The sequence below is a fragment of the Lissotriton helveticus genome, chromosome 9 (assembly GCF_964261635.1).
Source record: "Lissotriton helveticus chromosome 9, aLisHel1.1, whole genome shotgun sequence".
Taxonomy (NCBI): domain Eukaryota; kingdom Metazoa; phylum Chordata; class Amphibia; order Caudata; family Salamandridae; genus Lissotriton; species Lissotriton helveticus.
The window spans coordinates 320,262,398-320,286,353 of NC_136070.1; positions in this window are offsets into that span (position 1 = coordinate 320,262,398).

Below are 23,956 nucleotides of genomic sequence, written 5' to 3' on the forward strand. Positions count from 1 at the left end.
AACAATGCCATCCACCAATCACATATAGGATCAGGCTCTAACTTTGGGGTGTTAATGCCAGCAGGTTGATTAGCAGCTCTAAAAACCTAATTGGACGTCATGGAAAACTGTACCGCCTCGTTCTGTCCTGACCTCCATCTGCTGCTTTGGAGACATGGCGTTTTGGCTGCAGCCATGGCTTTAAAACTCTCTTAACTAGGAATGTCTTTCTCTAGTAATACATTGAAGTGCTTAGACCTCATCATTAATAAACAGCCGATGCTTTAAACTCACAAAAGGTCTGACACCTTGTGATCAGTAAAGAAGAGGATAGGCTGTCAATGATTGCCGTATGTTGTGAATGATCAGAAGATACGGCCAGAGACTGAAATTGTGCAAGAGATGCACGCATTACCAGCTCTAGGGTTGCAGACTAATTCTGCTTACCCAGTAGCTCACTTCAGGTATGCTGCATTTATTATGTTCTACAGAGGTCAAAAGCACTGCCCCAGAGATTTCCATATGTTCAGCAACCTTGAGAGTTTAAAAACCATAGCAAGATAAATCGGTTGGCCATCGGATCCTTTGGAGAGATTAATATTTTATCCAAACACAGTTCCAACCCATCACAAATTAGCACAGAGGATCAACATGCCTGCTGCTAAGCACAACATGCAGATCACAGATTTCTATTCCTGGTAAACAGCTCAGTGAATCACCATCCCTCCCACAGACAGAATTCCTTCTGCTACTTGCATTCCCTAGTCACAATCCTTCAAATATAGCACAATAAGCCAGTAGCTGGAATCGAAGTGCTGCATGCAACTGCAAGGCACTGGCTTAAAACATTGTTTTTCTTTTTCTCAATCCTTTCCTATTTCAAGGCTGCCAGAAGGGTTCCCCCTGGATACTAATAAAAGCCCACTAGTGCAGACAACCCCAGCCATGATGTCCTATCCCAAATCCTTATCTGTGTTCCCCAGGACAGGTACTCTCCATATACAATGCTTGCTAGTGTGGTGAAGCGCTATTCTCATATCCTGTAGCCCCCATTGTCCTCAACAACATTTCCCATACACAAATACATACGTTTGAGTGGATGCAATCTCTGTACAATGTGTGAGTGTGCAATGAAAAGTGCTCCAACCCCCTCCAAATGCGATGAGTGCGCGCAACAACATTTATTTTCTTTATTTTTATGTTTACTTACCTGTAATCGGCCGTAATCCATAGTTTACTATCCCACCACCCTGCCCCCCCTCCACAAGTCATCACCTGGCAGCACTCCTACGACCGACCGCTACTGGCCACACAGTGATTGGTCACGTTCTGTAATCTTCCCACCCCGCACTTACTTCTGAGCATAGGTGTGCGAGGAAAGGCCAGACTGAAGCCATTCGAAGATAACCAATCCTTGCTTGAAACTAGTTGATCATATGTAAGGGCAAAGGAGTGATAGTAACCCCAACTAGCCAGTCTTCCCCAATTTTCTAACCTTGTCAGACAGGCCTATAAGAAAATAATTATTTGAGCACCGCTGAGGCATTTTTAAAGATTACTTCATATAGACCCCACACCCTTTTTCCTTGAAAAAAGTGTTGTCTTATAAGTAAAGAGTTCATAGCATGCCCTATCCCTCATAGACTGGAGAAGAACTTGATGAACTCGATGATGAAGCATGTCACTGATTAACATACCATCAGTGAGAGTTCCTTTAAGAAAAATGTATTTCCCCTATATCCAGTGTGTTCACTCTAGATGACTCAAGGTTGACTCTGTCTTGACTGTAACACTGTATGTGTGTTTACACACAGGCATGGACAGCTGCTGCAGATGCTGTCCATTTTCTGTGCATGTGATGGAAGCTTGCTTTGTTTCTGACCAGATTGGTATGAATTCTATGGGCGTGAGGGAAGTGTGCACTCCTGCCTTCTATTGTACCCCTTTTGTGTGTGGAATCGTGCTATGCTTGTGAGTCAAGCTTACACTCAAACATCCCAGTGCTGTCCCTTTGCAACAAATCTGAAATGTTGCATGTTCATTTTATCTAAGGGAGGTGGTAAATGGTGCTGCCTAGTGCCACACATGTTGTATTCTTTGATGGAAGCGTGCACAGCCCTACAATACCACACTTGCTCCATGCTTTTGAAGTAAGCTTGTAGTGGCCCTGAGTACACATTCCAAGTTTGTTACTGAAGCTTGCATTCGCCCTGCATTCCCACATTTTTTTCATGTCTTTGAAAGAAGCTTGCACTGACTGGTCCTATAGTGTAATACTTTGATAGGTTTCAGTTGTTGATGCCCCGCCCACTGTATATATTATGTTTATGAGTTAGCATGATGTGTCTAACCAATATGCAGTTACAGCTTAAAATTCATGTGCTGAAACACACTGAGCTATTTTTGTAATATGCAAGCTTCAACTTCTCTCATAGGAGAGAGGGACTTGTCTATGGCAGACAGACTTCTGATGCTGACATTTGCTCTGCAGTTCCAATGTCTCATGGTACAGTTTTCCCCCCTCCCTTATGAGGAGAAAATCCCTATTTCAGCATTTCTTGCCTTGAGTTAGTTTTGCAGAAAATGTTTCCATGCCCTGGAGAAGCAGAGCTTCGGCTCTGTGACCTTGAGGGGAGATAACAGGGTTGCCTTCGCAGGTGCAGATGCCTCATGTATGAGTTCATTGTTCACCATTTCGCTAGTTCTGTAATTTTCCAGGCTGGGCGTGTCTTTACCCTGCCATGTTATGTTATAATGTATTATCATGATAGGATGAGTCAGTCCTCTCGATGCTCTCTCTGGGGTGTAGACCTGACAGGGCCCATCTGCAGATGAATATTATGTCCTAATAAATATATTTCTAATTCTTCTCCACTGCCTGGCTGGCTTATTATATGAGAATGATAGATGAGTGAGGTAAGTCGCTCAGGTGGATTTGAGCCACGCTTATCAGATGGCGCCCGAACAGGGACTCCGTGATAAGGATCTTTCTCACCCGTAAGTGGGTAGCAGAAGGCCGGGGACCCTCTGGTCGGCACGGTGGGTCTGGGTACCAACTTTGATGCCGAGCTTGGTTCTCGCAGCGCTGCCCCACCCTGCTGATCGGGAGAGGTCCAGGTTCATGATCCTGCGCCGGAGTCCAGAAGGCGGACCGTATTGGTCCCAGCAGCCGGCGGTGGAGAACGGTGGATGTCGGTTCTGCGAGCAGAAGGTGAGTGGTCCGACTGTTGATTGAGGGAGCTGGGATGCTCCATGAGACCGGTGTGTCTCTGAGACCGGTGTGTCTCTGGTGATTGGAGGAGCCGGTGTGCTCCTGGGGCTAGTGTGCTCCGGGGAACTCAGAGTGCAAGTGGCGCTCTGACAGACTATTAGTGATGGGGGTATTGGGTGGATGTCTGTTTTAGAGCATCCGACCGGGTGGTACTGAGACTGGAGTGTGGCTCATCACGGTTAAATACTGGGAAAGGACCCAAACCCCTAGTGTGAGAGGTTTGATGGAAGAGTCCCAGATCTTCCGGGGTAAAGTGCGCAACGGTCTGTAGTGCCGCCCGGGTGGCGGATGTGTCCTCCAACCTCAGAACAGTTAGTGTACTGTTCGGTCTGCGGTAGGGTCCAGGTTCCCCAGGACTTGGTCGATGGGCCTTGTCCCATTATGGTAACACGTGTTTGGCAGGGACTCAATGCATAGGACGTGCGTGTGCGTGTGTGGTTGTGTGTGGAGATAGTTGTTTGGTTCTTTTGTGCCTGGGTATGTGTGGGTTCTTTGGCGGTATCTGATTGAGTGAGTTTGGTGGTGTTTGATTGAGTGTGCAAGATGCCGTGTTTCAGTAAGTTGCGATGTTTTAGGTGTTGCTGCAGTTCAACTGATGTCAGATTGGCCGAGAGCCAACCCGCTCCTGTAGAAGACTCTTGATTTTGTTTAATATTTCTGATGCAGTTAAGATAGATCACTTGCAAGAGAGATTGTTTGCTAGGCACTGCTGTCAGAGCATGTTTGATTCCCTAAGGTTGTGGCAGAAAGAGGACATTTTAGTTTTAAAAGAAGACAAAATGTGTACATTGAGCCAATGTGAGCAGTGATTAAGAGGATGGGGTATGTATTTCATGTAAATATGTTTTATTTTGTTATAATTGGTTTGGTTTGAGAGCAGTCTGTGAGCTGCCTTTTGTTTGTGTAAATGTTTCTTTGAATGAAGTGAGTGCGTCTTGTTGCATAAGTTAGATTGTCTGGTCCTTGTGAGCTATCTGAGATGGTTGTGCCTGACTATCAGTGTGTTTTTCATGTAGTTTAAAAGTGCATGCAGGGCTGTGCTCTATGGAAAAGAATTTGGTTTCTTTCATCCGCTTAATTTGTGAACAGTAGAAGATGAAGAAAAAGGGATTTGATTACCAGTAATCAGAATGTATATCAATAGAATGTAGGAAGAGTGTAAAGTTAGAAAGAAGAGAAAAAAAGAGAATGAGAAATGTATTTGCCAAAATAGTGTTAATTATTGCATGTTAGAAAGAGTTAGGCAGGCTTATTGGCTTTGTCAGCGCCAGACCGACGAGCGTGGAGCGCAAAGCAGATTTGACCTTGGTGGTGAATGCCAGGGGAGGCGGGAAGGCTGGCGGAAGGCTGGCTAGCAGCACAGAATTCTTAGCTCTTGGAAGACGGTGAGAGTGAAATGCAGTTGTTTAGTTAGTTTTAAACATGACTTGTTGAATGGATGTGTTTCAGTCCACAATAAAATAAAAAATGTTGTAGCACTCTGGGCGGGTAAGGTTTAGAATAACAGTGTGTGAATATTATTAAGTTCTGGGAGGGTTAAATGGAAAAGAGAGAATGTGAGCAGAGCTGGCAAGCTTATGTAAAATGGAAATATAGATGCTAGCAGCAGAGCACAGCAGATGTGACCTTGTGTGATAAGGATATTCCAATGGGTTCGCAGAGCACCGAGAGCGAGAGAAGAGTACAGGCAGAAGATTATGGGGGGGCTAGGAGGCTCAGCTCCTGGCACAGACAGCAGAGATACACAGTTGGAGCCAGCATCAGCGAGTCTGCATAATTATGAGTTCTGCTCTTTCCAGCAGACTGCTGCTGGTTCAGATTAAAGTATAATGCAGTTGTTCAGAACACATGTGATTTAGAATTAGGAACAAAATTATGAATAACTTTCAACAGGTTATTCCATTTCAACATAGAGAATTACACTTTAACATGGCCTAGTCTGAGAAAAGAAGGATTGTTTTGAGAAAAATTAATTTACTAAATATGTTAGTGAGTGTTACTCCTATTGTTTGAATTGTATTCAGTAAGTGATTGATTTGTGTGCAATTTTATGGCAAAAAGAAAAGAGAGATTTATTGGTTGTCTGTCGTGTCCATTTTTGTTGTTGATTTTTTTGTTTCACTGTTGGACCATGTCATAGTATAACATTTTTCTAGTTCAATAATAATTGAGTTGGGGGGTCCCTGATTGGCATACTGATTAGTGTCTTTGCTAGTGGATACCAGTCGAGAGTACTGATGATGCGAGGGCAGGTAAAAATATTGATTGTGTTGCTCATAGGAGCGGCCTGGTGGGAATGTATATATGTGTGTAATGTCTATATGTGTGTAACAGTATTTGTATGCAGTTTGTCCATGGGACACCATTGCAGTGGGCCCAGTGCCCCACCCGCTGAGTAAAGATGCAGAGTTCGTGTATTGCGCAAATGTCTGCTAGTGTGCACTGGAGTATTTAGTATGTTCTGGGGGTGAAAATATTGTCATGTGATTTTCAATGCTGCTCAATGTTTTATATTCTTGGCTGACGGTTAAAGAGGTTAGGACTGGTTCTTGTCTAAGACAGCAGACAGGGTTTTCAGAACGGAAAGTGAACAGTTAGTATATATAAGGTGATGATGGATAATATAGATGAACTGGTGTGAATGAGCTCCAAGCATAGGTTTTACGGTAAGTATTTGTGGAAGGTATTTTTACTAAGTGGTTGCCTTTTTGTCCAATGTTTTGTGTGTTATTGTTTCTTTTGTGTGTGTTTTGATTTGTTTCATTTCAGTGCAATGGGAAATATTTTTATCTGTGTGTTACGGTGAGTATTGATGCAGCTTTGTGCTAGACAGATTAAGTGTGCACTGACACCGCATGATATGCATGAGAAAAATATAGTCCTTTGAGTAACTAATATTGTGTTTTCCTTTTGTGGCCTTTGTGCTATTGTGTGTTTTATGTTTTCTTTGGCTTATTGTGCATTGCTTGTTGTGTTCTGCGTGGGTGGTATGCTGATCGATCTTAAGCCTGACAAATTAAGTAGGCCAGCATGCTGGGTTTTGGGCCACAGGCTCACTGTGCATGAAATGCATGGCATCATACTGTGTGTCACAGCTCATTTGCATGTGTTACTGTGATTTGTCTATGCTTTCTGTGCTTAGCACAGCAAGTATACCTGCTGCCTTGGTATGCTTGTTTTTATTTTATGTATGTTTCTGTATTGTATTGTTTTGACTATTCTATTATTGATACTAGAACAAGCTCCTCTATGGGGAATTTGTTCTGGTCCCTAAATTTCACAGACAACACTTCAGCAGTGAATGTCTATTTGGTTAAAAGGGGTATGGAGGGAAACTAAAAGAGTTCTACGGTGTACTCATGGTGCTGTGTCACAAGCCTGACCATTACCTAAGTAATTTTTGTTCATTTATAGATTTTCCATTTGCCGCCATTTCCCTAATGAATGTCGCATAGTGCCTAGTTATGGGGGACTTTAGCTGTGTCCCAGTTCCATCTCCTTTTCCTTACTACTTTTCCTTAGTTACATTGTATTAGATATTAATAGGCACACACATCATTTTATGGCAATGACATTTCTACATGTGCTAAAAGATGTTCTAGCCCTCTCAAAAGTGCTATGTATCCCCTAGAATTTTGTTTATGCTCAGTGCTACACCCAGTGGTTGATGATGTTGACTGAAGTGAATATGTTTCAGATTTCCTTCTGTCAAAATGGGGGAGGAGGCTAGCTCCCCGCTAGCTCTCCTATAAATTAAAACTAGGTAACATGTATATTGCTCCCTCCTGCCCTGCTTTGATCTAAAAGGGGAATTAGATGTGGGTAGTTTTGTTCTACAAGTGTTGGGTAAACTGATAGTTTTTATTAGAGAATTATTTTAATTGAATAGGGATGAAATGAAGGGAACAGCCCAATCAATCAATCAATCATAACACTTGTATAGCGCGATACTCACCCGGGAGGGTCCCAAGGCGCTTGGGGGAAGGGGTCCGCTACTGCTCGAACAGCCAGGTCTTGAGTTGGCTCCTGACTAGTGTTTCCTTATTTGACCTTTGAAGGGAACAATAGGTCGGTACCTTTGTGTCACATTCCTAGGTAACAACATCATTATTGTGCAGCACTAAGTAAAGGTGTACAAGTCTCTTATCAGTTAGCCGGTATAGTTGAGCTGATATTCCCTATTAGAGCTGGTGAACAGGTTTTCCCCTAAATAAAATGTTACATGGTCTAAATAGTGAGAAAGGTGAAAGATGCTTGTGTGATCCTCAGCAAAAAATATTTTTAGAAATTAAAGATTTGTAGAAGTTAGTTTCCTGCTGCCTCTATAATATGTGAGCATGGTCATGAGCAAAAATATAGTTGCTTTGAGTAAAGAAAAAGAATATTAGAAGTGTTTGAAGTTTTGCACAACAGTGAAGGTTCACAAAGTAGACGCTGTGTGCTCGCTATAGGAAGAGCGGTTTGAACTTCCCTTTTTGCTGTTTCTCAAGTGCAAATGGGGGAATACAACATGTCTGTTTTGTTTTATTTTTTCTCTTCTCTTAGAATTCAGTAAATGCATACGTCCGTCCACAGGTAATACAGCCAAAAGTCAGATATGTAATGTATTACCTATTGTCAGTGCACAAATTTATTGATAGGTACGATGTGTTCACCTTCAAATTGACATTGGTAGAGCAATATGAAAGCACAGAATAGACCTCATTTGGTTTCTTTGAATTTGAATTTTATTCATATGCCTTGTCTAAAGATCTTCGTTCTATTCATCAGCAGGTAGCAGACACCCTGAAGCCGTTGCCTGAGGGGCCTGGACACAGCATTAACCCAGGGGACTGGGTCGTCATCAAAAGGTACCAGCGGAAGTCCTGTTTGGAGCCTAGGTGGTCGGAGCCGAGACAGGTGCTCCTCACCACCCGCACCGCACTTCGAGTGGAAGGTCGGAAGGCGTGGACTCATGCCTCACATGTAAAAAAATGTACCTCTCCCACTGCCATATGATGAATGGGTGAGAGGTGGCATTGCAGATCACGAGACCAACACAGTTCCTCGTTATATTCCTTTCTCGGATGCTTCACTGACGGGTGAGGAACAAAGTGAGAGCGAACGGAGGCCATCCCTGAGTGCAAGTAGCGAGGCCTCTCCTGGTCATAGTGAGCAAATACCAGAAGCTACCTCTCCTGCCATTGATTCCCCCATTCTGTTCACAGATCCTGAAGTGCGAGGGAGCACTCGTTGTAACTTGCGGCCCAGAAAAGAGAGGCAAAAGAACTGAGCACCGGAAGAAGGGCTGAGGTAGGGACTAGAGGTTGACAATGCTGATCAGGTTAGCCTAGTGACAGGGATGGACTGCTGGTAAGAGCCCTGGTGCACTATCGAGACATTGTTGAACGGGACACTAGGATTGCGTTTGGGCCCAGGTTTTAGTGCTCCTGAGTTGCTGCAGTTGTGCGACTCCGTCGAGGGATTAGGGATTACAAGACTGAAAGCCTACCTGTGAGGCTTTAACGGACACAGGGAGAAGATCCCTTTTGAGGGTGAAGAACCCCTCCGGCCGGTTTTTGGAGTGTCTGGAACTTTTTAGAGTACCCCCTTAGTTTACTTTTGGACTCTTTTTGATTAGGTGAAATGTAGCCTTTTGGCCGTCCTATTCCGGAGGAGGAGCAGCCTTTTGCTGCTCCTCGCAGATCAGAACCAGATTCACCATGACATGCCCTGCCCAGAAAGGGAAAAATAGTGGTTATTGTGGTATTCATCATTATATTTTTGGTAATTCTTGGAATACTGTTCTTTCTAGATGAAGCTTACCCTGTCCACAAGTTCATCCCTACTCCCTCTCCCTTGCCAGAGCATAACATGATTTCTGTTGATTATGGTGAACAATGCATGAGGAAGGGCTATCGTGATAATGTTTTCATTAAGACTCTGCATCATGCTCATGCTGTGTATAATGTGACAGATTGCTGGGTCTGTGGGTTGCTCCCTTCCGCTGCATATAAGAAGGACAGATTACTGGCACTTCCCTTAACACCGGTGAATAGTTGCGTGGGCTGGTATACTTTGATTGGTATGGTGAAATTCTTTCAACAGCCTGATTTTCTGAATCCCCGAATACCTGGTACTGGGTCGATGTTGACGATGCGAGTACGCCCTATGCCCACTTCATCTCTTGGACTGTTGTTTACGGACGGACGCTTCGATCAGACAGTTATAGAGACATGTTCGAGGAAGGTAGGACGATTTCTGACACCTAATGACACTGATAAAGTGAGGGAGAGTTTCCTACAGTTGAACTCCTCTCTGACTTATAGACACCCTCCTTCGACAAATAGTAGTGGTCATTCCTTGATACCCTTGGCGGTTGTTGGGCCTTCACCATTCTTCTGTATTGAGGGAAGAGGTCCCATAAAGGTTGGAAACAGTTCCTGCAATGTCACTGCCTCAATTTGTCTACCCCTTAGTCCTTCCTTAGTTACTCCCCCGAACATTTACTTTGTGTGTGCGGACACTGGATATCTGTGGTTGCATGGGGGATGGGGTGGGATTTGTTATTTGGCTTATTTACTTCCCCCTGTTTATGTAGCACCCTCGGACTATCATAAGACTCATCGACGGTTTGCTATAGTGCCTGGGCAGCGTAAAAGGAGGGCTCCCCAAGTTGAAGACGTAGATCAGACGGATACTGGTCGGAAAATTTTGATGGGGGTTGTAGGAATTGTGGGTGTGTTACTGACTTGTTGCCTATGTGTTTATTGCCTTCCCCCTTGATGTTCCATGTGTGCCAGCAATATCTGAGTTTCTAAAAAGACAAACACGCCAATATCCTGTTTCCAACGACGTTGAGCTCCACGATATACACTGGTTGATGCTTATTGATGATGTTATTTTTGACTAGTGTAGCGCCCTGTCCCTTAGCACGTTGTGTAAAGACTCTCTTTTTGGCTAATAAAGACTGCACTCATGTTAGCCACATCCTGCTAAAAGGAGGGTCTGATAGGTTTCAGTTTTTGATGCCCCGCCCACTGTATATATTATGTTTATGAGTTAGCATGATGTGTCTAACCAATATGCAGTTACAGCTTAAAATTCATGTGCTGAAACACACAGAGCTATTTTTGTAATATGCAAGCTTCAACTTCTCTCATAGGAGAGAGGGACTTGTCTATGGCAGACAGACTTCTGATGCTGACATTTGCTCTGCAGTTCCAATGTCTCATGGTACAGTTTCCCCCCTCCCTTATGAGCAGAAAATCCCTATTTCAGCATTTCTTGCCTTGAGTTAGTTTTGCAGAAAATGTTTCCATGCCCTGGAGAAGCAGAGCTTCGGCTCTGTGACCTTGAGGGGAGATAACAGGGTTGCCTTCGCAGGCGCAGATGCCTCATGTATGAGTTCATTGTTCACCATTTCGCTAGTTCTGTAATTTTCCAGGCTGGGCGTGTCTTTACCCTGCCATGTTATGTTATAATGTATTATCATGATAGGATGAGTCAGTCCTCTCGATGCTCTCTCTGGGGTGTAGACCTGACAGGGCCCATCTGCAGATGAATATTATGTCCTAATAAATATATTTCTAATTCTTCTCCACTGCCTGGCTGGCTTATTATATGAGAATGATAGATGAGTGAGGTAAGTCGCTCAGGTGGATTTGAGCCACGCTTATCAACTTGTTCCATATCTCTTAAAGAAACTTGCACTATTCTCTTAAAGAAACTTGCACTGGTCAGTGTTGTATGTCTTATGCGTAGGTGCCAAGGACCCCCTGCACTCCTGCTCCTTGTGCTCTGTCTATTTCGGTGTGTTTTAGGTTTCACCAAAACACTGCTTTAGCTCTCTCCTCAGCTTTATGTTTCTTATAAATTGTACATATTCTTGCTGAGAGAAAATGGGATTTAGGTAAACCCATTTCAGTTATTCATCAGACAGTGTCAATCACATATTTGTTCAGCCCTTCAGAACAGCATATATACTAATGAGCAGTGCAACAACCCTCTTCAGCCATTTCAAAGTCAAAATAGTTTATTGTATATGATTACTTAAAACCGTTACAATGTACATTTTTAAAAGAAATATTTTGCACTTAATCTTCCATTACATACTACTTTTCAGTGTCATGGTTTACCAAGATTTTAAAATCTGAAATAACATTATAAAACACATAAAATGTAATCTAACAATTTAAAACGATCTGTGCGGGTTCTCCTAAAAGTTTTCAGGAATGCGCAGTGTCTGAAAAAGTCCAGGATTACTTTCAGCTAGATCCTGTTCGAGATATAATTTCCAGTTTAAATTCCAAACTTGACCATTTTTCGATGTTTTTTTCCCCATCATCCTGTCGAGTATATCTTTGGTGTATGTGCGACGCCCCTGCCGTCCTTGATCATGCTTTATTCATGGCCTCTAAATCGGCTTGCATTAAAAGGTTCCTTACTTTTACTAGGTATTTGACACCCCGGCAAGCAAGATGATTGAGGATCCTACCAGCCAACGTATCACTGCTTGCCTGCAAGTGTGAATATTCAATTCGTTAAAAATTGGTTTTAAAAGCCCCCTCCTCATATCCTTGACTGCTGGGCAGGCACACAACAGGTGTGTTAGCGTTTCGTTTCAGAAGCTGCATAGTCGACAGTGTGCAGCTTGATGGTTGCTTTGCCAGGACGGTTGTAGACCTTTCGAGTCATGCATGCCCAAGCGGTATTTTGGGAAACTCTTTTTTAGCTCGGTACTAAAATGTGTTAATAAGTATGCCTGAAGCTTTGTTGATATATAGGAGTTAATCACCGTCCACCCATGTCTGCGTTTCGAAGTTGTTATTTTGTATTCCAGGAAGGACGTCTTCTTTGATGTTTTATTTACCAATTTACCAAAAGCTACCCGCTGTAACGGGCTGTCCTATGTTATTTGTATATCAAGCTCCGCTAATGATTTTTTCAGGTATGCTCCCCATGAATGTGGCATGTCTTGGTCCATCTGGATTGTTATTTCTTTCCAGCAAGTGTTGTTCAATAATCCTGGCTCAGATGTGCGGAATTTTTGGCATAGTTTCACAAAGCCGCTCATGCTCCGGAATTTCTGATTCTGAAGGCCGAACTCCAGCCGGACCTCAGCTTTGTAGACCCTTGTCTGAATATCGTTTAGCAGTTCCGCCTCTTTACCGCACTAAACTATTAAGGCGTATGAAAATGTCGGTATGATTTGTGCTGCCATTACTTTTAGAAGATGTGCATAACTCGGGCAGTAATTTATGTTCATTTATAGATTTATAGATTTTCCATTTGCCGCCATTTCCCTAATGAATGTCGCATAGTGCCTAGTTATGGGGGACTTTAGCTGTGTCCCAGTTCCATCTCCTTTTCCTTACTACTTTTCCTTAGTTACATTGTATTAGATATTAATAGGCACACACATCATTTTATGGCAATGACATTTCTACATGTGCTAAAAGATGTTCTAGCCCTCTCAAAAGTGCTATGTATCCCCTAGAATTTGTTTTATGCTCAGTGCTACACCCAGTGGTTGATGATGTTGACTGAAGTGAATATGTTTCAGATTTCCTTCTGTCAAAATGGGGGAGGAGGCTAGCTCCCCGCTAGCTCTCCTATAAATTAAAACTAGGTAACATGTATATTGCTCCCTCCTGCCCTGCTTTGATCTAAAAGGGGAATTAGATGTGGGTAGTTTTGTTCTACAAGTGTTGGGTAAACTGATAGTTTTTATTAGAGAATTATTTTAATTGAATAGGGATGAAAGGAAGAGAACAGCCCAATCAATCAATCAATCATAACACTTGTATAGCGCGATACTCACCCGGGAGGGTCCCAAGGCGCTTGGGGGAAGGGGTCCGCTACTGCTCGAACAGCCAGGTCTTGAGTTGGCTCCTGACTAGTGTTTCCTTATTTGACCTTTGAAGGGAACAATAGGTCGGTACCTTTGTGTCAAATTCCTAGGTAACAACATCATTATTGTGCAGCACTAAGTAAAGGTGTACAAGTCTCTTATCAGTTAGCCGGTATAGTTGAGCTGATATTCCCTATTAGAGCTGGTGAACAGGTTTTCCCCTAAATAAAATGTTACATGGTCTAAATAGTGAGAAAGGTGAAAGATGCTTGTGTGATCCTCAGCAAAAAATATTTTTAGAAATTAAAGATTTGTAGAAGTTAGTTTCCTGCTGCCTCTATAATATGTGAGCATGGTCATGAGCAAAAATATAGTTGCTTTGAGTAAAGAAAAAGAATATTAGAAGTGTTTGAAGTTTTGCACAACAGTGAAGGTTCACAAAGTAGACGCTGTGTGCTCGCTATAGGAAGAGCGTTTTGAACTTCCCTTTTTGCTGTTTCTCAAGTGCAAATGGGGGAATACAACATGTCTGTTTTGTTTTATTTTTTCTCTTCTCTTAGAATTCAGTAAATGCATACGTCCGTCCACAGGTAATACAGCCAAAAGTCAGATATGTAATGTATTACCTATTGTCAGTGCACAAATTTATTGATAGGTACGATGTGTTCACCTTCAAATTGACATTGGTAGAGCAATATGAAAGCACAGAATAGACCTCATTTGGTTTCTTTGAATTAGAATTTTATTCATATGCCTTGTCTAAAGATCTTCGTTCTATTCATCAGCAGGTAGCAGACACCCTGAAGCCGTTGCCTGAGGGGCCCGGACACAGCATTAACTCAGGGGACTGGGTCGTCATCAAAAAGTACCAGCGGAAGTCCTGTTTGGAGCCTATGTGGTCGGAGCCGAGACAGGTGCTCCTCACCACCCGCACCGCACTTCGAGTGGAAGGTCGGAAGGCGTGGACTCATGCCTCACATGTAAAAAAAAGTACCTCTCCCACTGCCATATGATGAATGGGTGAGAGGTGGCATTGCAGATCACGAGACCGACACAGTTCCTCGTTATATTCCTTTCTCGGATGCTTCACTGACGGGTGAGGAACAAAGTGAGAGCGAACGGAGGCCAGCCCTGAGTGCAAGTAGCGAGGCCTCTCCTGGTCATAGTGAGCAAACACCAGAAGCTACCTCTCCTGCCATTGATTCCCCCATTCTGTTCACAGATCCTGAAGTGCGAGGGAGCACTCGTTATAACTTGCGGCCCAGAAAAGAGAGGCAAAAGAACTGAGCACTGGAAGAAGGGCTGAGGTAGGGACTAGAGGTTGACAATACTGATCAGGTTAGCCTAGTGACAGGGATGGACTGCTGGTAAGAGCCCTGGTGCACTATCGAGACATTGTTGAACGGGACACTAGGATTGCGTTTGGGCCCAGGTTTTAGTGCTCCTGAGTCTCTGCAGTTGTGCGACTCCGTCGAGGGATTAGGGATTACAAGACTGAAAGCCTACCTGTGAGGCTTTAACGGACACAGGGAGAAGATCCCTTTTGAGGGTGAAGAACCCCTCCGGCCGGTTTTTGGAGTGTCTGGAACTTTTTAGAGTACCCCCTTATTTTACTTTTGGACTCTTTTTGATTAGGTGAAATGTAGCCTTTTGGCCGTCGTATTCCGGAGGAGGAGCAGCCTTTTGCTGCTCCTCGCAGATCAGAACCAGATTCACCATGGCATGCCCTGCCCAGAAAGGGAAAAATAGTGGTTATTGTGGTATTCATCATTATATTTTTGGTAATTCTTGGAATACTGTTCTTTCTAGATGAAGCTTACCCTGTCCACAAGTTCGTCCCTACTCCCTCTCCCTTGCCAGAGCATAACATGATTTCTGTTGATTATGGTGAACAATGCATGAGGAAGGGCTATCGTGGTAATGTTTTCATTAAGACTCTGCATCATGCTCATGCTGTGTATAATGTGACAGATTGCTGGGTCTGTGGGTTGCTCCCTTCCGCTGCATATAAGAAGGACAGATTACTGGCACTTCCCTTAACACCGGTGAATAGTTGCGTGGGCTGGTATACTTTGATTGGTATGGTGAAATTCTTTCAACAGCCTGATTTTCTGAATCCCCGAATACCTGGTACTGGGTCGATGTTGACGATGCTGGTACACCCTATGCCCACTTCATCTCTTGGACTGTTGTTTACTGACGGACGCTTCGATCAGACATTTATAGAGACATGTTCGAGGAAGGTAGGACGATTTCTGACACCTAATGACACTGATAAAGTGAGGGAGAGTTTCCTACAGTTGAACTCCTCTCTGACTTATAGACACCCTCCTTCGACAAATAGTAGTGGTCATTCCTTGATACCCTTGGCGGTTGTTGGGCCTTCACCATTCTTCTGTATTGAGGGAAGAGGTCCCATAAAGGTTGGAAACAGTTCCTGCAATGTCACTGCCTCAATTCGTCTACTCCTTAGTCCTTCCTTAGTTACTCCCCCGAACATTTACTTTGTGTGTGGGGACACTGGATATCTGTGGTTGCATGGGGGATGGGGTGGGATTTGTTATTTGGCTTATTTACTTCCCCCTGTTTATGTAGCACCCTCGGACTATCATAAGACTCATCGACGGTTTGCTATAGTGCCTGGGCAGCGTAAAAGGAGGGCTCCCCAAGTTGAAGACGTAGATCAGACGGATACTGGTCGGAAAATTTTGATGGGGGTTGTAGGAATTGTGGGTGTGTTACTGACTTGTTGCCTATGTGTTTATTGCCTTCCCCCTTGATGTTCCATGTGTGGCAGCAATATCTGAGTTTCTAAAAAGACAAACACGCCAATATCCTGTTTCCAACGACGTTGAGCTCCACGATATACACTGGTTGATGCTTATTGATGATGTTATTTTTGACTAGTGTAGCGCCCTGTCCCTTAGCACGTTGTGTAAAGACTCTCTTTTTGGCTAATAAAGACTGCACTCATGTTAGCCACATCCTGCTAAAAGGAGGGTCTGATAGGTTTCAGTTTTCGATGCCCCGCCCACTGTATATATTATGTTTATGAGTTAGCATGATGTGTCTAACCAATATGCAGTTACAGCTTAAAATTCATGTGCTGAAACACACTGAGCTATTTTTGTAATATGCAAGCTTCAACTTCTCTCATAGGAGAGAGGGACTTGTCTATGGCAGACAGACTTCTGATGCTGACATTTGCTCTGCAGTTCCAATGTCTCATGGTACAGTTTCCCCCCCTCACTTATGAGCAGAAAATCCCTATTTCAGCATTTCTTGCCTTGAGTTAGTTTTGCAGAAAATGTTTCCATGCCCTGGAGAAGCAGAGCTTCGGCTCTGTGACCTTGAGGGGAGATAACAGGGTTGCCTTCGCAGGCGCAGATGCCTCATGTATGAGTTCATTGTTCACCATTTCGCTAGTTCTGTAATTTTCCAGGCTGGGCGTGTCTTTACCCTGCCATGTTATGTTATAATGTATTATCATGATAGGATGAGTCAGTCCTCTCGATGCACTCTCTGGGGTGTAGACCTGACAGGGCCCATCTGCAGATGAATATTATGTCCTAATAAATATATTTCTAATTCTTCTCCACTGCCTGACTGGCTTATTATATGAGAATGATAGATGAGTGAGGTAAGTCGCTCAGGTGGATTTGAGCCACGCTTATCAACTTGTTCCATATCTCTTAAAGAAACTTGCACTATTCTCTTAAAGAAACTTGCACTGGTCAGGGTTGTATGTCTTATGCGTAGGTGCCAAGGACCCCCTGCACTCCTGCTCCCTGTGCTCTGTCTATTTCGGTGTGTTTTAGGTGTGACCAAAACACTGCTTTAGCTCTCTCCTCAGCTTTATGTTTCTTATAAATTGTACATATTCTTGCTGAGAGAAAATGGGATTTAGGTAAACCCATTTCAGTTATTCATCAGACAGTGTCAATCACATATTTGTTCAGCCCTTCAGAACAGCATATATACTAATGAGCAGTGCAACAACCCTCTTCAGCCATTTCAAAGTCAAAATAGTTTATTGTATATGATTACTTAAAACCGTTACAATGTACATTTTTAAAAGAAATATTTTGCACTTAATCTTCCATTACCTACTACTTTTCAGTGTCATGGTTTACCAAGATTTTAAAATCTGAAATAACATTATAAAACACATAAAATGTAATCTAACAATTTAAAACGATCTGTGCGGGTTCTCCTAAAAGTTTTCAGGAATGCGCAGTGTCTGAAAAAGTCCAGGATTACTTTCAGCTAGATCCTGTTCGAGATATAATTTCCAGTTTAAATTCCAAACTTGACCATTTTTCGATGTTTTTTTCCCCATCATCCTGTCGAGTATATCTTTGGTGTATGTGCGACGCCCCTGCCGTCCTTGATCATGCTTTATTCATGGCCTCTAAATCGGCTTGCATTAAAAGGTTCCTTAATTTTACTAGGTATTTGACACCCCGGCAAGCAAGATGATTGAGGATCCTACCAGCCAACGTATCACTGCTTGCCTGCAAGTGTGAATATTCAATTCGTTAAAAATTGGTTTTAAAAGCCCCCTCCTCATATCCTTGACTGCTGGGCAGGCACACAACAGGTGTGTTAGCGTTTCGTTACAGAAGCTGCATAGTCGACAGTGTGCAGCTTGATGGTTGCTTTGCCAGGACGGTTGTAGACCTTTCGAGTCATGCATGCCCAAGCGGTATTTTGGGAAACTCTTTTTTAGCTCGGTACTAAAATGTGTTAATAAGTATGCCTGAAGTTTTGTTGATATATAGGAGTTAATCACCGTCCACCCATGTCTGCGTTTCGAAGTTGTTATTTTGTATTCCAGGAAGGACGTCTTCTTTGATGTTTTATTTACCAATTTACCAAAAGCTACCCGCTGTAACGGGCTGTCCTATGTTATTTGTATATCAAGCTCCGCTAATGATTTTTTCAGGTATGCTCCCCATGAATGTGGCATGTCTTGGTCCATCTGGATTGTTATTTCTTTCCAGCAAGTGTTGTTCAATAATCCTGGCTCAGATGTGCGGAATTTTTGGCATAGTTTCACAAAGCCGCTCATGCTCCGGAATTTCTGATTCTGAAGGCCGAACTCCAGCCGGACCTCAGCTTTGTAGACCCTTGTCTGAAGATCGTTTAGCAGTTCCGCCTCTTTACCGCACCAAACTATTAGGGCGTATGAAAATGTCGGTATGATTTGTGCTGCCATTACTTTTAGAAGATGTGCATAACTCGGGCAGCCCATTTTTTTATTCAGGAGTCTGTACGCAAAGATTAACGATTGTGCTTTGGCCTTTAAGTCCATTTTATGTTCTTTGTGTATTGAGCCTCGCCCTAGTTTTAAAACAAGGTATTTGTAGGCCGCTTGTTCTTCTATTGGAGTCCCTTTTATGTGCCATTTAAACTTGTTTTTTTTTGGGTCAGCAAGACGTCCAACCTTGGTTTATTCTTTATTTATTTCCAAGCTGTCTTTGTCGAGATAGGTTACTAAGTTGTTAATTGCTCTTTGTAGCCCGATAGGGCTTTGACTCAGTACCATGATATCGGCTGCGTACTGTAGGAAGGGTATTGGCTCCTTGACTATATGCGGCGGGTGGCAGTTGGCTGATTGCATGTGTTTACTGATATCTGCCATAAATAAATTAAATAGGCTCGGGGCAAGGACGCAGCCTTGTGTTAGCCCTTGCTCTGTGCAGATACTGCTGGTGGTGTTAAGTGCATTGCCTAGTTTCACTCTAGCCCAGGTTTCGCTCTACAGGGCTATTATTGCATCCAGTAATTTGCTCGGCAGCCCCATGCCCTTAATTTTTCCCAGAGGCGCTTTCTGATTACTTTGTCGAATGCGGCTTTCAAATCGACAAAAAATGTAAATAACCAAGTTTTCTTTTTTCTTGCCTTTTCGGTTAGGAGTGCCAGTGTAGCCAGGTTTGTCAAAGTACCCATCCCTTGTCTAAAACCAGTTTGAAACTTTGGAATTATGCTTGTCTCGTCCATCCAATCTTGAAGGTGAAGTAATAGGCATGAGCGATATAGTTTAGCCTCGACATCAATCAGTGATATTAGTCTGTAGTTTTCTGGTTTATTATGATCTCCCTGTTTGAATACTGGGTGGATAATGTTCCCTTTCCAGGATTTGGGGATGTTGTTCTCACTGTAGATCAGATTGAATAATGGCGTGAGGTAATCAACCCAAAAATCCGGCGCATGTTTGAATAGTGCGTTGGGCAATCCGTTCCGGCCTGCCGCCCCCTCCGTTTTCAACCTTTTTATTATCCCTCTCAATTGATTTTTGTTGATTAGAAGATATTGGTTGTTGTTACTTTCTGCTTGACCTGTGTATTCTGCTTCTTCCGGTTTTAGTTCCTTTGGGTGTTTTACCATTACGTGCTTATCATTCCTCGCACTACTGTACTTGTTATGTTCGTGCGCCATTCAAGTTTTTTCACCAATTCCCGCTTCTTGTTGTAACTTTCTACCCTTGGTATTGATAATGCCCCAGAATTCTCTGCTGTTTTGCAAAGTACTTGCCCACAGTAGCTGTGTCCAGATTTTTTCTTTACGTTCTGTCTTGGCTTCCCTCAGCATTTTCTTGTTATTCTTCCGTAGTTCCCTTAATTTGTTCTTGTCTGTTTTCTTATCCGTTTTCACTGCTGTGGTTTAAATTCGTGCCTCGTTTGCCATATTTCTCTTTTCATCTCGTAGGGCGAGGTTAATCCATGGATCCTTTCTGATGTCTACTCTTTTTGTACTTCTGTTGGTGGCCGGAAAACTTCAGGTAAGGAAGAGTCATAGATCTTCCCAAGTTGTTATTCGGTTTTTTTCTATCTGCGGCCCAATTTAAGTAATATATTCTTTGAGGGTATCCATTATGTTCGCCATGTTTGTACCTTGCCATTTTAATTTCCCCAAGTTTAAGTTTTCTACATGTTGTCCCAGCATGTTTATTTTTTTGCCCTGGCTAGCTTTATATTAAGCTTTGTAATTTGTGGGTGATGGTCACTTTCTATACATGTGAGAATTTGAAATGAGTCTATCCTTGGGACTAGATTAGAGCTGATGATGGTGAAATCTATTGTAGATCGGCTTTTTCCGTTGGAGTACGTTATGGCTGAAGGTCTGTCCCCTACGGTGTTGCCATTAAGGATTGACTGGCCGTACCTTTCTAACCCTCGTGTTATGATTTGATGCCCCCAGTCCTCCTGCCTCTTTATTTTATTTTGTTTTAGAAGGTTACAATTGAAATCTCCTGAAATGATCAAAGGGCAGAGTTTGTGCGACTTTTGCAATGCAATAATCAGATTTATTAGTATTGTTAAATTTTTCCTTCTGACTTTTTTTTTCGGGGAGAACATATACGTTGACTAAGATTAGTTGCCAGTTCATTTTATTTGAGTTATGCTTTCCAGTAACTTTTGTAACTTGGAGCCAGTTTGCCCCAGCATCTAACTCCTCTGTATGCCAACCATGTTTTTGTTATTTGTATGTTGATAAGCCTCCCCTCGGATGACCAAATCTTGCGAATTTTACTGCTAGGATGTGATGTTCAATGTAACCAGATATTGCAGTGGGTGTCATTATCCACGTTTCTTGAAGGAGTATATTATCATGTTGTTCGAGGAAGGCCAGAATTTCGTGGTCATGACCAATGTTTTTATATCCATGGACATTCCATGAACAGATCTTTATCGTGATCTGACTTCCATCCTTCAACTCATGGCCCTGCTTTCTAGCCTGAACCATCTGCCCGCACCTTTCATCAATCATTGGAGAGTTTAATTGTTCATTAGGTACGCATATTATTTAGTGCTTTTGGCACCCAAGACCAGTCTGTGCAGTCAGCTGTAAGGTAATTTAACTGACTTCCAGTTTTGTTGCTTGCTTTTGAATTTATTAGCCCTGACGGCGTGGTGGCTCGTGTTCCCTGTAAGCATGTTTTTGCCTTTTATCAGATATGTCTTCTGATTTTTTAATCCTTTGGTTTATTAAGAGGGGGTAAGGATAGCTTCGGTGTTTGTGCAGCCTCAGTGTAATTCCCCAGAGTTCGAAAGTTGTTCTGGTGGCGTATATCCTGTCCACTCGATCCTTTGAGGACCAGGTAGTCAAGGTCTCTTCAATGTCTGGGTTTTCGGGGAATTCTTGAATTCCTCGGCTGAAAGGTCTTGCAAAGGTATTCCATATAGTTCAGGAATTTCTTTGAACAACCTTAAAATATTCCCTCTGTTTAGAGTGTCTTGCTTTCCTTTGGTGCAATATTCCGGTACAAATGTCAACTTAGAAGTGTTCTCCCTCTGGTAATTTTCAGAGCAGCTGACAAGTCCCGAACTCTCCACTCTTCCTGCCTGTATATTTTTGGTATTCACAATTTCATTATCAATCTGTCTTTCTTGTCTTCTTTGTTCTTTGCTGAACTGTTCCTGCAAGGTTTCGTTTTTTTTTCTTCTTTTAACCCTTGCTCCCGTTTTCCAGCTTCTATATGTATTTCTGGCCCTTTTGGCTCGCTGTCATTGTGGATAGAAGGCCACTTACACAGTCTTCATTTTCTAGTTAGTGATTGTGATTGAATTTTGGCTATTGTGTTCTGTTATGTCTGTTATCTGGTTCGCCTTGCTGCCTGGTGTTATTTCCCTTCTTCCTGATTGTTCTAGTTTTTTTGCACCCTTTTCCCTCCATGCTGTTTGCCATCCATTCTCTGGTCTGGTACCTCTCTTATCTTCGGTTGTAATCCTAGACAGGGCTTGCGGTATATTTTCTGCCCCTTCTCTCTTTTTCATATTTAGGATTTGTTTTGGTTGTCTTGTTTTGTCCTCATTTTCCCTGCTGTCAGCTTGTGTTCCATTTTCTGAACCGCCTTCCTTGTTTGGTCTGGTTCTTATTAGGTCCCGCCGTATTTTTTCTGCCCCTTCTCCCGTTTCAGTGTTTTGGGTCTGGTCAAATTGCCTTTTTAAACTTCCGGGGGTTGGTACGGGTACTTCAGTCGACCGATAGATGTTATATGCAGCATCTGCTTTGTATCTTCTATGGAGGTTTCAGAACAAATTCTTTGTGCGTTTTGCTTTGTGTTGAGTCTGTTACAATACATTGTATAATCTGGTTGGTCTGCATCTGCTACTGGATCTTCCATTGTACCTACTATCAATGCTTTATTTTCTTTCCTTTGTGTTTTTTGATTTGTGAAAATGGGGACGTTTTTCTCTAATTTTGTAGTTAATTGAATATTGTGTTTTGCCCTACCCTTTCTAGCACGTTTTCATTATCTTTTTGTGAGTTTTGTAATTTTTGATGTATTAGTAGAGCTCTGTGTAACTTCGATTTGCTGGTCCCTTATTTCAGATTCCCATGTTTCCACTTGTTCTGTTTCTCCTTTGTCAGTGACTTGTATCCTCTTGGATGTTTGCTTTACATTGGACTCGTCCTTTCCCTCTTCATCTCTTAGAGTTACTCCTTTTTGTTTGAGATTTGTTGTTAATTGCACTGCCCCTAAGATGTCGCTTAATATTTCAGGCAGTTTTGCCAATTTACTATTATTTTACCACAACCACAATTGAGCTGCTGGTTGTGATTGCTTGGCTGTGGTTCAGGGGATCCCCTGCGCTTTACCAGGGAAGTAATTGAGTCCAGCTTGGTGTTTATACCTGCAATGTGACCCGCTATTAGATTTATACGGTCAATCTGGACTTCCATTTCATCTGACTGAAAGTTCAGAACCCTGATTGCTTGTTCCAGTGTACTTAATAGGGTTTTACTCCATGGGGCCGTATGCAGTTCATCAAGGGAATTTCCAATATTCTTGGACTTGTGATCACTCCTGTTTACAGATGAAATTGTTATCGGAGATGAAAAGTTTAATTGATTTAAGTTCATCGAAAAACTTCCTTCCTCCTGTGTTTTCACCGGTTTATCAATCCTGCTGACTGATGCAATTGTAATTGGTGGTGACAAATTTAGTTTTTTCCAATGACAAGCTTGTTTCTTCCTGTGCGCTTATTTGTGGGTCTTTTCTTTGGATCTGGTATGATTGAGCAGATACTAACATTCCGGCTCTTCCCGATGCTCCCTTCTCTTTACACGGTGATACGATATTCCCCTCAATTATCTCGTTCAGAGCTTCCTGGGATTGGGTGTTAGTTCCTAGTATTTGCAACATGTTTGCATCATTTGATATTGAGAATGAGCTTGCCCAGGCATCCAGTTGGGCTTCCTGATCATCTGATTTATTTTTTATTTCCTCCCGGTGCTCTTTGCTGTGCTCCTTTGAGCCTCTCCCTGGTGTTTGGTTTGATGACATGGTGATGCAGTGTATCTGTGCTATTGCAGTAACCCATCTACTTGCTTGCACTTCCATGACTGATTTCTGTATGTCAGAAGTTGTTTTTTGTGTGTTGGGGTACTTGGCTGTCTCTGTGTGGAAGGGGGCCTTGTTTTACTGGGTGTGAGTTCACGCTTTTGCTGTTGCTCGACTGTTCCTGAGTTATCATCACCTTTGTTTGCCCTTTTTGCTGGTACTATGGTAGATGGCAAGCATTCTGTCTCTGTAGTTGGTGCGTAAATGGCGGCCATTGGGTCCTTTATAAAGAAATATTTCTGGATCCCGGTTTTAGTATCCGGACTAGGGGATATTGTTTCCGGCGTTGGTGCTGAGACTAGCCTCTCTCTGTGTCTGTGGGCCTTGCTGTTTGTGCTTATTTCTGGCTCTTGCTCTATAGCGTTTTTTGTCTTGCTTTTATTGGTTTTGTTTTTGTTTTTACCTATATTTGCCTGCCGAACTTTCCCAGATCTCATATTTCTCTATTGCGAAATTGCGTTGTTGGCTTGTTTCCCCTTAAGGCGCCACTCGTGTTCTTTGATTGGTTACAATAAGTAATGGG